The sequence below is a fragment of the Lucilia cuprina genome, chromosome 2, assembly GCF_022045245.1.
Source record: "Lucilia cuprina isolate Lc7/37 chromosome 2, ASM2204524v1, whole genome shotgun sequence".
NCBI classification, from domain to species: domain Eukaryota; kingdom Metazoa; phylum Arthropoda; class Insecta; order Diptera; family Calliphoridae; genus Lucilia; species Lucilia cuprina.
Genome location: NC_060950.1, coordinates 44040131 through 44054153, shown reverse-complemented (window position 1 = coordinate 44054153; position 14023 = coordinate 44040131). Strand labels below are relative to the sequence as shown.

At 35.1% G+C, this 14023-nt stretch overlaps 1 long non-coding RNA gene across 1 annotated transcript; it reads left to right on the top strand.

Annotated features, from left to right (window-relative positions):
• Window positions 1-87: 87 nt before the first annotated feature.
• On the top strand, window positions 88-7346 carry LOC124421418. The gene is made up of 5 exons (XR_006941647.1): window positions 88-967; window positions 1085-1175; window positions 4747-5210; window positions 5271-6151; window positions 6250-7346. It is a non-coding gene; the product is annotated as an uncharacterized LOC124421418 (long non-coding RNA).
• Window positions 7347-14023: the final 6677 nt, after the last annotated feature.

Genomic DNA, 14023 nt, shown 5'->3' with positions numbered 1-14023 from the left:
GGACCCAATTACACAGTGATACAGCAAAAAAATGCAGGGGTTCTCATATACCAATTCCATTTCGTTATAGTCCATAGAGTAGGAATATATTTTTAATTTTCCCGATCACTTCGTTTAGTTCTTTTTTAAGAGCAAGAGATGTGAAAAAGAGCTATTTTTGAAGTTTTAACTTTAAAAAATATATTTATGGTAGTTTGCAACCGATTTTCAATTTCAACAAAAAAAAATAAATCCAAAATTTATGATTAATGTCTTGATTACGGCCATTTAAGTAAAAAAAACTCACACTTTTTTCCACAAAAAGGCACTTTAAGTTGGGTTTCCAATGATGGTCAATTTATGATAATCGATGAAAAAGTTTATGGGTTGTGCTAAGTTTTATAAAAATATAGCATATTTCTTCCATACAAAAACGTTCATGTTTCTGGTTTTCTTTGTAACAAGTTTAAAAAATGTTTATAAACATTTTTATATAAAAATTAATTTGTATGTAGAAAACCAAAAATTCGAGGAACATGCTATTAGAAAAATTGCATAAATCATCCAGTTTTTCATAGATTTTTATGAAATAACAAGTTTTGGAAACCTTCCTTTATGTGATTCTTCAGGAAACTGCCTCATGGTCAAAGTAGAGCATGATGAAAATTAAATTTTTTTAAAAAAGTGTGAGTTTTTTTACTTAAAAGACCGTAACTCAGACATTTGACCATAAATTTTGAATTTATTTTTTTGGATTAAAAGGCAACACTTGTGTCATTAAAAAAATATCGGATTTGAAAATCGGATGAAAACTACTAAACTACTTTTTCGCATCTTTTGCTCTTAAAAAGTAAGTAAACGAAGTGATAGGGGAAAACTAAAAATATATTCGTACTCTATGGACTATAACGAAATAGAATTGGTATATGAGAATGCCTGCATTTTATTTTTCTTCACTTTTGTATCACAGTGTTATTATTCTAAAAACGTAAGTACTAACTAATACTGAACTTATCTAAATCAAATGATTAAATATTGAAAATGACTTGTTTCACCAAAATTTACTTTAGACCAAATACTAATTGTTTTGGTTTTCCTTTCACAGGTTTTAATCATCCAATTTTGGTTCCTGAAGAACTAGAACTGTAAGATCGAGAGGTCTCCATTCCATTCTCCAGTCAAAGAAATTTTAATCGGTAAGTGAAAATTTTAAATTTCTATAATTAAAACCTAATTTTAAGTTATTAGGCTGAACAGCCTAACAGTAGATTTAGTATTCAAGATAGATTAAAGAACAAACTATAGATATATTGCCTTATTTTGTGATCGTTAACATCACAAAATTTTCCATTAGAAAAAACTATTTTGCCAGTGTTGTGAAACAACTTACCGTAGCGATAGATTTCCCTGTTAACGAGTAATTCACGTGTTTCTACCCGAAACGCTTGTTGGATACTCGTCGCAACTTTGCTCCCAGACAATTCACATTGCTAAATTTTAGTTAGCGCTTAGATGACTAACAATTCCTAACCCTGAGTGCATGATTCCAAAGGGTGCTATGACGGAATTGCATCTATGACTAGCGTCTGATGATCACAACGTAGTCATAAACGGAAATTAATAGATTTAGTCTGGTTGAGCACTCGGCGAACTACTCGTTAACGGGCAAACTATCACGACTGTTTACTGTTCCACAACACAAATGAACTTCCCTGGTCGTAGGCTTTCACTAAAAAAGGAAACAGTGTTAAATATAATCAAGGCAGAATATCATTAACAAAATGTTTTGTGTAGAAAAGTATCTACTAACTCATTTATACAAAATACAGAAAATAAAATAGGTTTTATCATTTTGGTTCGAAATCATGTTCATACCGAACAGTGCGAAGTACGGCGTAACCCCAATAGACGTTTGGACTGACGTCCGCAGCGAAAATTCAATTTCTGACAGGTACTTATCCCACTCAGTGTGGTCCTCCTGCAGGTAAGAACGAATTGCGGACGGGATGGACTGGTTAACCCGTTCCGAAGCGTTGGCTTGTGGCGAGTGTGTGGCAGTTTTTACATGCTTTACGCCAAAATTCGTTACCATATCCTGAAACTCTTTACTAATAAACTGCTTGCCATTATCGGACAAAATCGTCTCAGGTGTACCAAATTTGTGGAACACTTCCGATATTAAAAACTTAATGACGTTTTTCGTGTTAGCTTTCGGCATAGCTCTGAGAAGTACATATTTCGTTAGGTGGTCTAGGACGATGAATGTGTAAGCATTTCCGTTTCTTGACCGTGGATAAGGCCCCAAAAAGTCTATAAAGATTTTCTGGAATGGTCGTTCCGTTGTAGATTCAGCTCCCATTAGTGGTCTTAGGATCGAATTCGCGGGTTTTGTCTCGCGACAGGTTTGGCAATTGGCCACAAATGATCGGACCTGAACATTCTGGTTGGGTCAGTAGAAATACTCCCTTAACCTTCGGAGCGTTTTACCAAAACCTCCATGAGCGGCTTGAGGCGGATTGTGGCACTTCGCAATTACTTCTTGAGTAAACTCTAGTGGAACCCATAACTTCCAGGCAAAATCTTCGTTTAGCGGCACCCCGTCATATGGTAGGACCCGCTTATCCACGGTCATGCACGACCTTCAAATCAGGCAGGCTTTCAGAGTTTTCCTTGATTTTGGCGATTAAGTCCAGGTAACTTTGACCTTTGAAATACTCAGACTCTAAATCTATTAAATTATTTACCTCCACAAATACTTCCTCCATGTCATAATTCGACAAGGTGTCGGGAACGATATTTCTGGATCCGGGCCGGTGTTCGATGGTAAAGGTAAAGGCCTGTAGATGTAAGCTCCATCGGGCTAGTCTGCCACTGAGGTCTTTGTGGGACATAAGCCATTTTAGGCTACTGTGGTCAGTGATAACGGTAAACGGCAACGGCTCGTTGTACGGCCGAAATTTTTTAATTGCCATCACTACGGCAAAGCACTCTCTCTCGGTAACCGAATAGTTTTTCTGTGCACTGGCCAATCTGTGAGAGAAGAAGGCTACTGGATGTTCGCTGTCGTTTTCGTCCTTCTGGAACAGAACTGCTCCCAAACCTAAGTCTGATGCATCGCATTGGACATAAAAGTGTCTGTTGAAATCGGGATGCATAAGCACTGGTGCTGTTGTGAGGGCGGACTTTAGCTTGTCGAAGGCTTCCTTAGCTTCGTCCGGAAAGTTGAAACCTTTTCCTTTCTTAAGGGTGTTAAAAATAGGTGTTGATATGGTAGCGTAGTCGGAGATGAAGCGCCTATACCAACCCGTAGCTCCCATGAAGCTTCGGACCTGTTTGGTGGTTTTCGGGTAGGTATATTTTAAAATCGTATCGATCTTATCTGGGTCAGGTTTTAACTTCCCTCCTCCTACTATATACCCTAGGTACTTCAACTCTTTGAAGCAAAATTTCGACTTCCCTACGTTGATGGTCAGACCCGCCGAATCCAGGCAGTGCGCTACCCGATCCAGCAACTCCAGGTGAGTCTCAAAGTCTGGAGATACGATCAAAAGGTCATCTAGATAGACGAAAACTCTATCACGAAGTGCTGAAAGGATCACTTCTATCAGACAGACGACAAAACCTTTGGGCTGCGTTACACAACCCGAAAGGCATGACCGTGAAATGGTAAAGTGGTCGCCCCGGCACCGTGAATGCAGTCTTCTCCCTACTAGATGCATCTAACGGTATCTGCCAGAACGCGTCTTTGATATCCACGCTGGGTATGAAGAACGTATCCCCTAACCGACTGAGCAGACCTTCGATGTGCGGCAGCGGATAGGCGTCCTTGACCGTGAGGGCATTTAGCTTACGAGCGTCCAGACAAAATCTACCTCTAAAAATAGAGGCCTATTTAAAGTAGGTACTAGGTATAGAATCACTTCATTAGAACAATTATTAAAATTAACTTTGGTTTTTACTCGTCCAACAATTCTATGTGGACTGAAATCGGCCGTTTTTACATAGGACAAAAATTTTCCTCCACTAACTCCATGCAGCCCCTCAATCTCCCAACCATTTATATTAATCTTTAGATAAAGTCTAGCATCCTTGTCCTCATAAAACTCGTAGACAAAATTTCATTCTTGATCTTTTTTCTAATTTTATACTTAAATCTAGCTTTCTGAATTCTATTCGATACTTGACCAAAAATCCTAGATTTTGCTTCAGCGTATTCCCGAATTCTTTGATGAAGCAGTTTAATTATATGAACTTTAGGTTGTTCATCGGCAGGCATTATGCGATTTTGCAGTATTAACTAGAATTTTAGTCGGTCTAAGGTGTTCGATACCAGGGTCAACCGGGATTAAAGTAGGGTTGAATGAGTCTCCCCCATTTGGGACTCGCTCCCCTTCATGTTTCCCTGACATTTAGGGCACTAGGTGTGACTACGTCATCCCTACCACATCTAAAACAAAATATGCGTCTATTTGGTGAAGGACAATCCACGAAACTATGGCCTGGCTGCTTACAATTCCAGAAAATATACCGGCTACTAGTGGCTAAGGCGTCGATTTTGAGGATTGGTATAGGCACTTCATCTCCAAACTGGAGTCCATGGACTCGAGCTGGGGCGGGTTGTCTAGACTGGAAAGTCTGCCTCTGACTGGTGATTAAATTTTCAGCTCTTTTCGCCTGTTGACAGAACTCATTGAGACTAGAAGTGGTCACGGAAAATAGTAGATGTGAAAATGACGGCTTTAGATTAATTTTCATATTCTCCACTAGGTCTCGTTCAGAATTGGGGTTTCGCTGTTGATTTCTTAGCTTCAGTACACCATTGTAAAAACTTTCAAAGCTTTCCATCGGCATTTGGCGACGATCCATAATTTGTTTTTGTAACTGGAACTCGTTCTCAAATCTTCTGAACTGGGTAAGGAATGCTCCCACCAACTCATCGCAGGACTGTATTGGCCTTAACTTACGTAGGTTCCAATACCAGTCCAGCGGATGGCCTTCTAGCAGATGATGAAAACCTCGTAGGACGTCATTGAACGCGCAGTTGTAGTCCTGTCTTAGAACGTCTACTCGAAAAATGAAATCTTCAGCACTCATGGACTTCGAGGTTCCGTCGAACTTAATGCCCCATTTGGACAAATCCACCTTACTTTGAACGGCGAATGCGCCGTCAGTAGGCCAACTTGGAGCTTGTGAGGATTGAATTGGTGCTGAAAAAACTGGATTCGCATTTGGTATGTACAATTGAGGTTGATATAGTTGATTCGTTACTAAATTGTTTCCTTGCCTAACAGGTGGTTGCTGCTCTACAGGCTGATGGTTAAACACTGCATTTGGCTGCCGATATTCGCGGCTCCGTTGGTTGAAGGGCCGATATCGGCGGATTAGCTGGAGCAGCAGCATTGCCGAATTCCTGTTGCAATTCGGTTCGCAACTGCCGTATTTGTCCTTGCAATTCCTCCCGCACAAAAGTAAACATATCGCCTCCTGTGGTGCCGATGTTAACAGGTTGAGGAGCTGTCGGCGGGACATTTGCTCGGAACTCTTGTTGCACATTCCTGGCGGTGATACTGCTGTAGTCAGGCGATGTAATCGTGCTGTTGGAGATGGCAGACTCATTTAAAAACCCAGAACGTTCATGGGCCATAGACGATGTCGATGCAGAGGTAGTAGTTGTCGTAGCTGTGTTGGCAATCGTATACGTCGGCTGCGCCGTGAGAACTACAGTTCCTGCAGTCGTGCGTGTAATTTTCTCCATATTGGAAATATTATTATGCTCAGTTTGTACACGAGTCCTAGCCGAGCGAGTTAAGACCATTCCTAATGAATAGAAATCTAGTTGGCGGAATGACCCCACAATAAAAACTCAACCAAAATAACAAAATATAATAAAATATCCAATTGAAGATTTGTATATATAACAGACCGCTAGTAAAAAAAAACTACTTATCTCTATGATAAATATTAGTAAAATACTAGAAGAAATTCCTCCTCTTTCCCAAAGGAAAACTAAAAAAATCAATTCTAAAGAAAGGAAGTAAAGATTCAAAAACTAAATCTAAAACGTTCGTAACGACAAAGCTAAAACGTTCTACAAAAAAACTCAAAATCCAAATCCAAAAGAACCAAAGATAAATCTTGAAATCTCAAATTAAATAGAATCTTACTATCGGCGGTGTATTTCAGGAAAGTAAAGTTTGCAGGCAATGTAAAAATATATTATGGGTCGTAGATACGTTCCTAATTGTTTCTTTTCAATTTTGGTTTCAGGAGATGCAGACATTAAATGAAATTTAAATGGGCAAAAAAAACATGGCATGAGTTTCCAACAGCTCCAGATTAGAGTGCAGCTAGAATTTTGGTTGGCTATCCTACAACTTCTAGGACTACTCTAACCACTTTACTGAGGACCAAAACATACGTTTTTTCTTTTTTTGCAAACAAATACCATTAGCATTATTATTGAGAAAGGGGCTGGCCTTAGCTATTCTTTCTTCACAACTTGAGCATTCCCAGATTTGCTATGGAAAGCTATTCTGAGAGCCTCAAATTGTTTGGAAAGGATATTGTTCACACAACACGTCGCAACGCGAACTAGACTAAAATTGTCCTTTTGTCCGGGACTTACGTAGGTGTGTACAATATTGACCATGCACAATTATAGCTTCCCATCTATTGAAATGGAGAAAAGTAAAAACTAAATTTACTATTTCGTCCGTCGACGTCGCAAAAATTAGGGACTCTAGGTATGACCTAACAGGACTTACGTTGACATGACTAAATAGGATTAGAAAACTGACTAATAATCAGGCTATGGACCTACTCGGGCCCCACGTTGGGCGCCATTTATGTAGTGTAGTGGTTGTGCAAAACAAAAGAAACTAGTGTTGCCAGAGTGGTAGTGGCGCTGGTATGCTCGCGTTCGCCGGGCTTGGAGCTCGCCGGATGAGGGTGGTTCTTGCTACCACTCTAGACTTCTACACATACACACACACACACATAAAAACCATACCAGCTAAAAGAAAAAAAACGAAATAAAATATAAAGGGGCACCGAGTAGGTTTCTCTCTGTCTACCTGATGAAATGTTCCTACGACCTATAACGGCTGGCAGATGTTGTGCCAGGATAAACCCTCCCACTCGGGATTGGATAACCCCGCCATGACATCCTAATATTAGGGATGTCCCAAATTTTACCCTGCAAACTTTCCTTTCCCTACTTACCGCCGCTTATATTGTTTAACAGATCATTTTAATTGATTAAGACTTTTAAAAATTTCATTTAAACATTATAAATGTGGGATTTTATTATCGAAATTACTCTCAAACAAGCTTTAACAATACTAACTAAATTTAGTTTTAGGTTTGGATTGAGGTTTAACTATATGCACTTATGTCATTATTTAAATAAAATGATATTTGTTTACGAAATGTTTGGTATTTTCAGGTTTTTACATAAATCATTCAAAATATTAACGAAGTTTTTCTCCGTTTAACGGACATTTTTAAATATAAAAATGTAAACAATAACAAACTTTGACAGCTAGGAAAACCAGGCGAATTAAGAAAAAAATTGTCAGCTGATTGAAAAACACCACCTTATATAAATTCGCATTGGTCACAATCACACAAATCATCATCCAGATCAAGACGAATTCAGATAAGGTGGTGTTATTCAATCAGTTGATAATTTTTTTCTTAATTCGCCTGGTTTTCCTAGCTGTCAAAATTTGTTATTACATTTTTATATCCTTCACCTTCGCGAAAAGGGCATACAGTGTCTCTCATAAGTATTCGAATTTAAGTAAACCATGAAAAGAAACCAAATTTAATAATATATTTTGTGTTAAAAAAAATAAATTAGTTTGTTATATCCTTAGGTTTGATATCACGCTTTTTAAAACTTGAAAAAATTACATTTACTTAAATTAAATTAGTTTTTTTTTTAAAGTCCACGGAATTGCCTCACAAAAGTATACGAATTTTTCCTGTATTTCATATTTGATCATATTATACGAAACACAAATTTTAGAATCAAATGGTTTTTATACCCTTCACCTTCGTGAGAAAGGTATATATAAGTTTGTCATTCCGTTTGTAATTTCTATAATATAATTTTCCGACCCTATAAATAATATATATATTCTGGATCCTTATAGATAGCGGAGTCGATTAAGCCATGTCCGTCTGTCTGTCCGTCCGTCTGTCTGTCTGTCTGTTGAAATCAGTTTTTAGAGGACCCAGATATCGGCGAGATCCGAATCGTCAGTAATTCTATTAGACATGCTTTCGAGAAGATCGCTATTTAAAATCAGCAAAATCGGTCGGTAAATAACGGAGATATGAACAAAAATCCGAGACCTCTGAAAATTTCATCAAAAAATTGTTATAAAAGCAACAACAACACTGTGTATAGAAAAATATGTACACGTGTGTGTGTAGATGTATTTGGTTTTATTCAGCTGTGTATTTTTTTGTATGTTTGCAATCCAAAATTTTTTGTATTTTCTCTTCTTTTCCAGAAATAAAACCAAAATTTGATATTGGGATTTAATAGACCCCTTGGAGTATCTAAAAATAGCATTTTTTGTTACAAGAATCTGTATTTAAAATATCCATGGTATATTATTGATATCATTATTCTGTCGCTAATTCAATATATTGGAACTTAAGTCCATTTTCATAATACAAGGCTCAAAAATTTTCGGGAAAGTTTTCTTGTATATATTCTTTTATATATCAGTTTTTATATATTTTAAGTTTTCAATGTTTTGTGGAAGTGTACAACTCCAAAACATGCCTCGAAGAAACACCATTCAATATGGTAGTATCATTATTTTTATATACCAATGACGTCCAGGCTGCATGCCACTATATCATTATGGTCTAATATCGATATCAGTTTAAATATTGATTACTATGATCAAATTAAACCCAAAATTTTGGACTTGCAGTGTTATTGTAATGGGCAACATAAGCGTGAAAGTTTCGAACAGTAACAACTGAAATCTACTGTAAAATCTGTTGTAAAAGCATGTTTTGGAATTGTATACCGATATAATGTATTGAAAATTTAAAATATTAGTGCTAATATGTACATGAATGTATACTAGCCAACTTTGTCAGAAATTATCGACCCTAGTTGTACGAAAAGGGACTTAAGATACATACAATTCAATTAGAAACTGAAGAACGACACCAAAAATACTTCTTGGAAGTTTTAAGTACAGATCCTTATAACAAAAATTATTATTTTTATATACCTCAAGTGGTGTATTAAATCTTCATATTAAAGTTTGGTTTTATTTCTGAAAAAAGGAAACAAAATTGCAAATATGGTACAAATACTCCAAAATTGTGGAACAAATTGTCCAAAAATATACAATTTTGGTTGATAGTAACCCCTTTACACAATTTTAAGCAAAAAACCACTCGTTTATAATTTATGTGTTTCGTAAAATATGGTGATATGTGAAATACAGGAAAAATTCGAATACTTTTGTGAGGCAATTTTATGGAATTTTTTTTTAAATTTAAATCAATTGAGGTAAATGTAATTTTTTCAAATTTTAAAGAGTAATATTATATCACACAAAAATATTATTAAATTATGTTTCTTTTCAGAGTACAAGCAAATTCGAATACTTATGTGAGACACTGTATATAAGTTTGTCATTCAGTTTGTAATTTCTATAATATAATTTTCCGACCCTATAAAGTATATATATTCTGGATCCTTATAGATAGAGGAGTCGATTAAGCCATGTCCGTCTGTCTGTTGAAATTAGTTTTTAGAGGAATCCAGATATCGGCGAGATCCGAATCTTCAATAATTCTGTTAGACATGCTTTCGAGAAGATCGCTATTTAAAATCAGCAAAATCGGTTGGTAAATAACGGAGATATGAGCAAAAATCCGAGACAACCTCTGAAAATTTCATCAAAAAATGTCATATTTTTTCATGCTTTGTTCAAAAAGCAACAACAACACTGTATATTAGAAAAAGATGTACACGTGTGTAGATGTATTTGGTTTTTCGGCTGTTGGCGTCATTGAGTTGTGATTTTGTTTTTGTGAATTCTGTTCGTATATTTGGATGTAGGTTGGATTTATTGCGTTGTTTAGTTTGTTTTTCTGTGTTTTCGTTGTTTATGTTTAGATGTCTGTTGGTTTAATTGTCTTGTGTATTTTGTTTTTTATTTGATTTAGCGTTGTTATTCATTTTGTTTTGCTTTTGATGTAATATTAATGTAGTCGGGAAAACATTTATAAAACTAATATGTTTAAATGTTAACAAATTAAACAATATTGTTTTATATATACACTATGTAGATAAAGTGATTAACTAAAAAAGTCTGTCCCGGAACGTTTTATATAACAAAACCCATATGAGGTATTTACTCGGCCGGCGTCTGCTACATTATGGCCAAATAATGAAAATTACTCCGCCGGAGTAGAATTATCCATTCGCAACAAAGATTCATTCATTCGTTATATATATTTTTACATATACCGATCCTCATAAAATTTTTTAGATAGATTTTGACTCGTATGGAACTTACTTATGTCGAATTTCATCTACACACTAGTATTTTTAGGCCAGTAATGAGCGTTAAAGTCATTTTCTGAAGGGGACCTTATATGGGGGGTAGGGTCAATTTTGAACCGATTCTTATAAAATTTTGCACAGTGATTTTGGATCATAAAAAACTTACTTATGTCGAATTTCATTGCTGTATACGTATTTTTAAACAAGTTATGACTATTAAAGCTTCATTTTCAATACCAAACAAACCTTACCTATAAGAAATATTTAGGTGAAATTTCAAAACTCTAGCTCTTTCGATTCGGAATATATCGAGCTTTCAACAGACAGACATGGCTAGATCGTTTTCGAATTTAATGACGATCCAGAATATATATTTTTGTGGGTCTATGACCAATATTTCGATGTGTTACAAACGGAATGACAAAATCAATATACCCCCATCTTTTTTGATGGTGGGTATAAAAATGTAGCAAATATACAAATATTTCCTTTGCAGTTTAATTTGTCTAAAATATTGATATTTATAAATTCAAAATTCTCACAAATTCAAAAACTTCATATGATTTTAAGATTACACAACATAATTCGTTCCATTTATCTGTAAATTTTTAGTGAATAAGTAGGTAAGTTTCTTAATTCAATTTTTCATCAATTTTTGATTTTTGGGAATAATGATATAACCACTTGAAACTTCTATGTAAAGATGCATTTCTGTTAAAAATTTATTAAAGTCGGCCCAGCCATTTATGTGTCGACACGAAACTACCCTTTTAGCCATTTCAATTTACTTTTTCTAAAATAAATCTTTTGACTGATTACAGCAAAATACTGCTCAAGTATTTATATATTTCCGAAAAAGTACCTAAACTACACATAATTACCCGTTAAGTTTGAATTACCTACATAAATAGATCGAAAGTATTTAGCTTTAGAACAAACAAAAACAGTACTTTTGCCCGATTTTCAACATTTCTACCTTTTTTACTTGTTTGAACCAAACTTTCACAACGGAAATTTGCTAATTAAAATTTCTTATGCTTATGTATACACGGTTGTTAGATCTTACAACGCACAGTGGGGAGAATCGAAATTTTTTGGAAATAAATCTGGCATTTCTAAACGGCAAGGAGTATTCGAGTTTAAGTTTTGAAGATGAACCCTGCAGATGCCCCAAGGGCGCTGTGGCGGCTCAGAGTAGGGTACCTACGACATGTAAAATTTTTAAACTCTTATAATATCCGAGTTATAGGCATTTAAAAATTTAGTGATACAAAATTTACCATATCTTGGTCCGCCTTTTTTTGAATACCGGGCGTAAATGGACTCTTGTTAGTTAGACAACAAAATTTCCAATAATATACAAAAAATTTCAGATCAATATCATTTACAGATCCAAAAATATACGTTTTTTAATTTAAAAATTCAAAAAATTTTAGACTTTTGCCGTTTTTTGCAAAAATGTGTCTCTTTTATAAATAAATTTTTTTAAGAACATATAATAATTTTATAGTTTTCTAAAAGGTATCTTTACGCAGAACGCTTTGGCGTAAAAAACTTGTCCTATTTTTTGAAAATGTTGCCATTGCGTCCTTCCGATTATGACCTTTTTTTATCAAAACTTCAACTTTGGGCGACATGTTCTAAAATCCCAAAGCTGGGATCAGAAAACTGAAAGCAGTTTTGGAAACCCAAATATGTTTTCTATTTACCCCTAAAGTATTTTCCCAGCCCTGAAAAAATGGCAAAAAAGTAAAAAAACCCATTTTTGGGATTTTCATTCCTATTTTTGGGAATTGCGGGGTGCCCTTTGACCTTTTACATTTTTTTGCATTTTCTTATTTGAAATGACAAATTTAACAATCGTTGAAAATTTCATTGAGTTTTGTTCATAAATAAAGATTTTGCCATATATTACATATTTGCTTAATTTCGAATACTATGATTTATATCAAAATTTTAATAGGGTCGCAGATAGCTACAACAATATAGTCCATATTTATCCCTTAATATCTTTTTTAGTTAGATATGGAAATTCTCCTGTATCCTTTAATTTCATATTTTTCATATTTTAGTATTAAATATGGCAGAACATATTTAAATCTTATATTTTCCTTTTTTCTAGTTGTTTGTATATCCTTTTAAAGGAAAGGTTCTATTATGCTTAAATTTTTAGAAATTTATAACTATTATTTACCTAAATTTTTTCGACGTTTTTTAATTTAAAAATTCAAAAAATTTAGATTTTTGCCGTTTTTTTGCCAAAAATGTGTCTTAACTTTTTTACTAATAAAATTTTCTTTAAGAACATATAACAATTTTATAGTTTTCTAAAAGGTATCTTTACGCAGAACGCTTTGGCGTAAAAAACATGTCCTATTTTTTGAAAATGTTGCCACTGCGTCATTCCGAATATGGCATTTTTATCAAAACTTCAACTTTGGGCGACATGTTCTAAAATCCCAAAGCTGGGATCAAAAACTGAAAGCAGTTTTGGAAACCCCAATATGTTTTCTATTTACTTCAAAAGTATTTTCCCATTTGATTTTAAGATTACACAACATAATTCGTTCCATTTATCTGTAAATTTTTAGTGAATAAGTAGGTAAGTTTCTTAATTCAATTTTTCATCAATTTTTGATTTTTGGGAATAATGATATAACCACTTGAAACTTCTATGTAAAGATACATTTCTGTTAAAAATTTATTAAAGTCGGCTCAGCCATTTATGTGTCGACAAGAAACTACCCTTTTTAGCCATTTCAATTTACTTTTTCTAAAATAAATCTTTTGACTGATTACAGCAAAATACTTCTCAAGTATTTATATATTTCCGAAAAAGTACCTAAACTACACATAATTACCCGTTAAGTTTGAATTACCTACATAAATAAGTAGATCGAAAGTATTTAGCTTTAGAACAAACAAAAACAGTACTTTTGCCCGATTTTCAACATTTCTACCTTTTTTACTTGTTTGAACCAAACTTTCACAACGGAAATTTGCTAATTAAAATTTCTTATGCTTATGTATACACGGTTGTTAGATCTTACAACGCACAGTGGGGAGAATCGAAATTTTTTGGAAATAAACCTGGCATTCTCGGGGGAGTTTTCCCGTTTTTCCTACCGAGCGCGTCCCCGGGTGGCGGATAGGGGGTGGTGATGGACCATCTGTCCTCCCCCAGTTTTAGTTTGACTCAAGCTGAGGGAAGGCAGATTGTCCACCACTTGGGAATATTATATTCCCCGCGGACCAAAAAACTAGAAAAAAAAACAACATGGAAAAGAAAAATAAAAAGATAAAAGTTACGGTGCAGGGCCTAAATAACCCAGTACCGGCGGCAAGTGTTGATCTACTCACGAGTCACGTGTCGTCGTCATCCTGCAATCTTGAGCAAAATACTACTACGGAGGTGGGTACCTTGGCCTCCGTGGCGGACAATGCGTCAAGTGTACAGCATGCCACTGGCAAAAACATAGGAGTGAAAGAGAATGATGT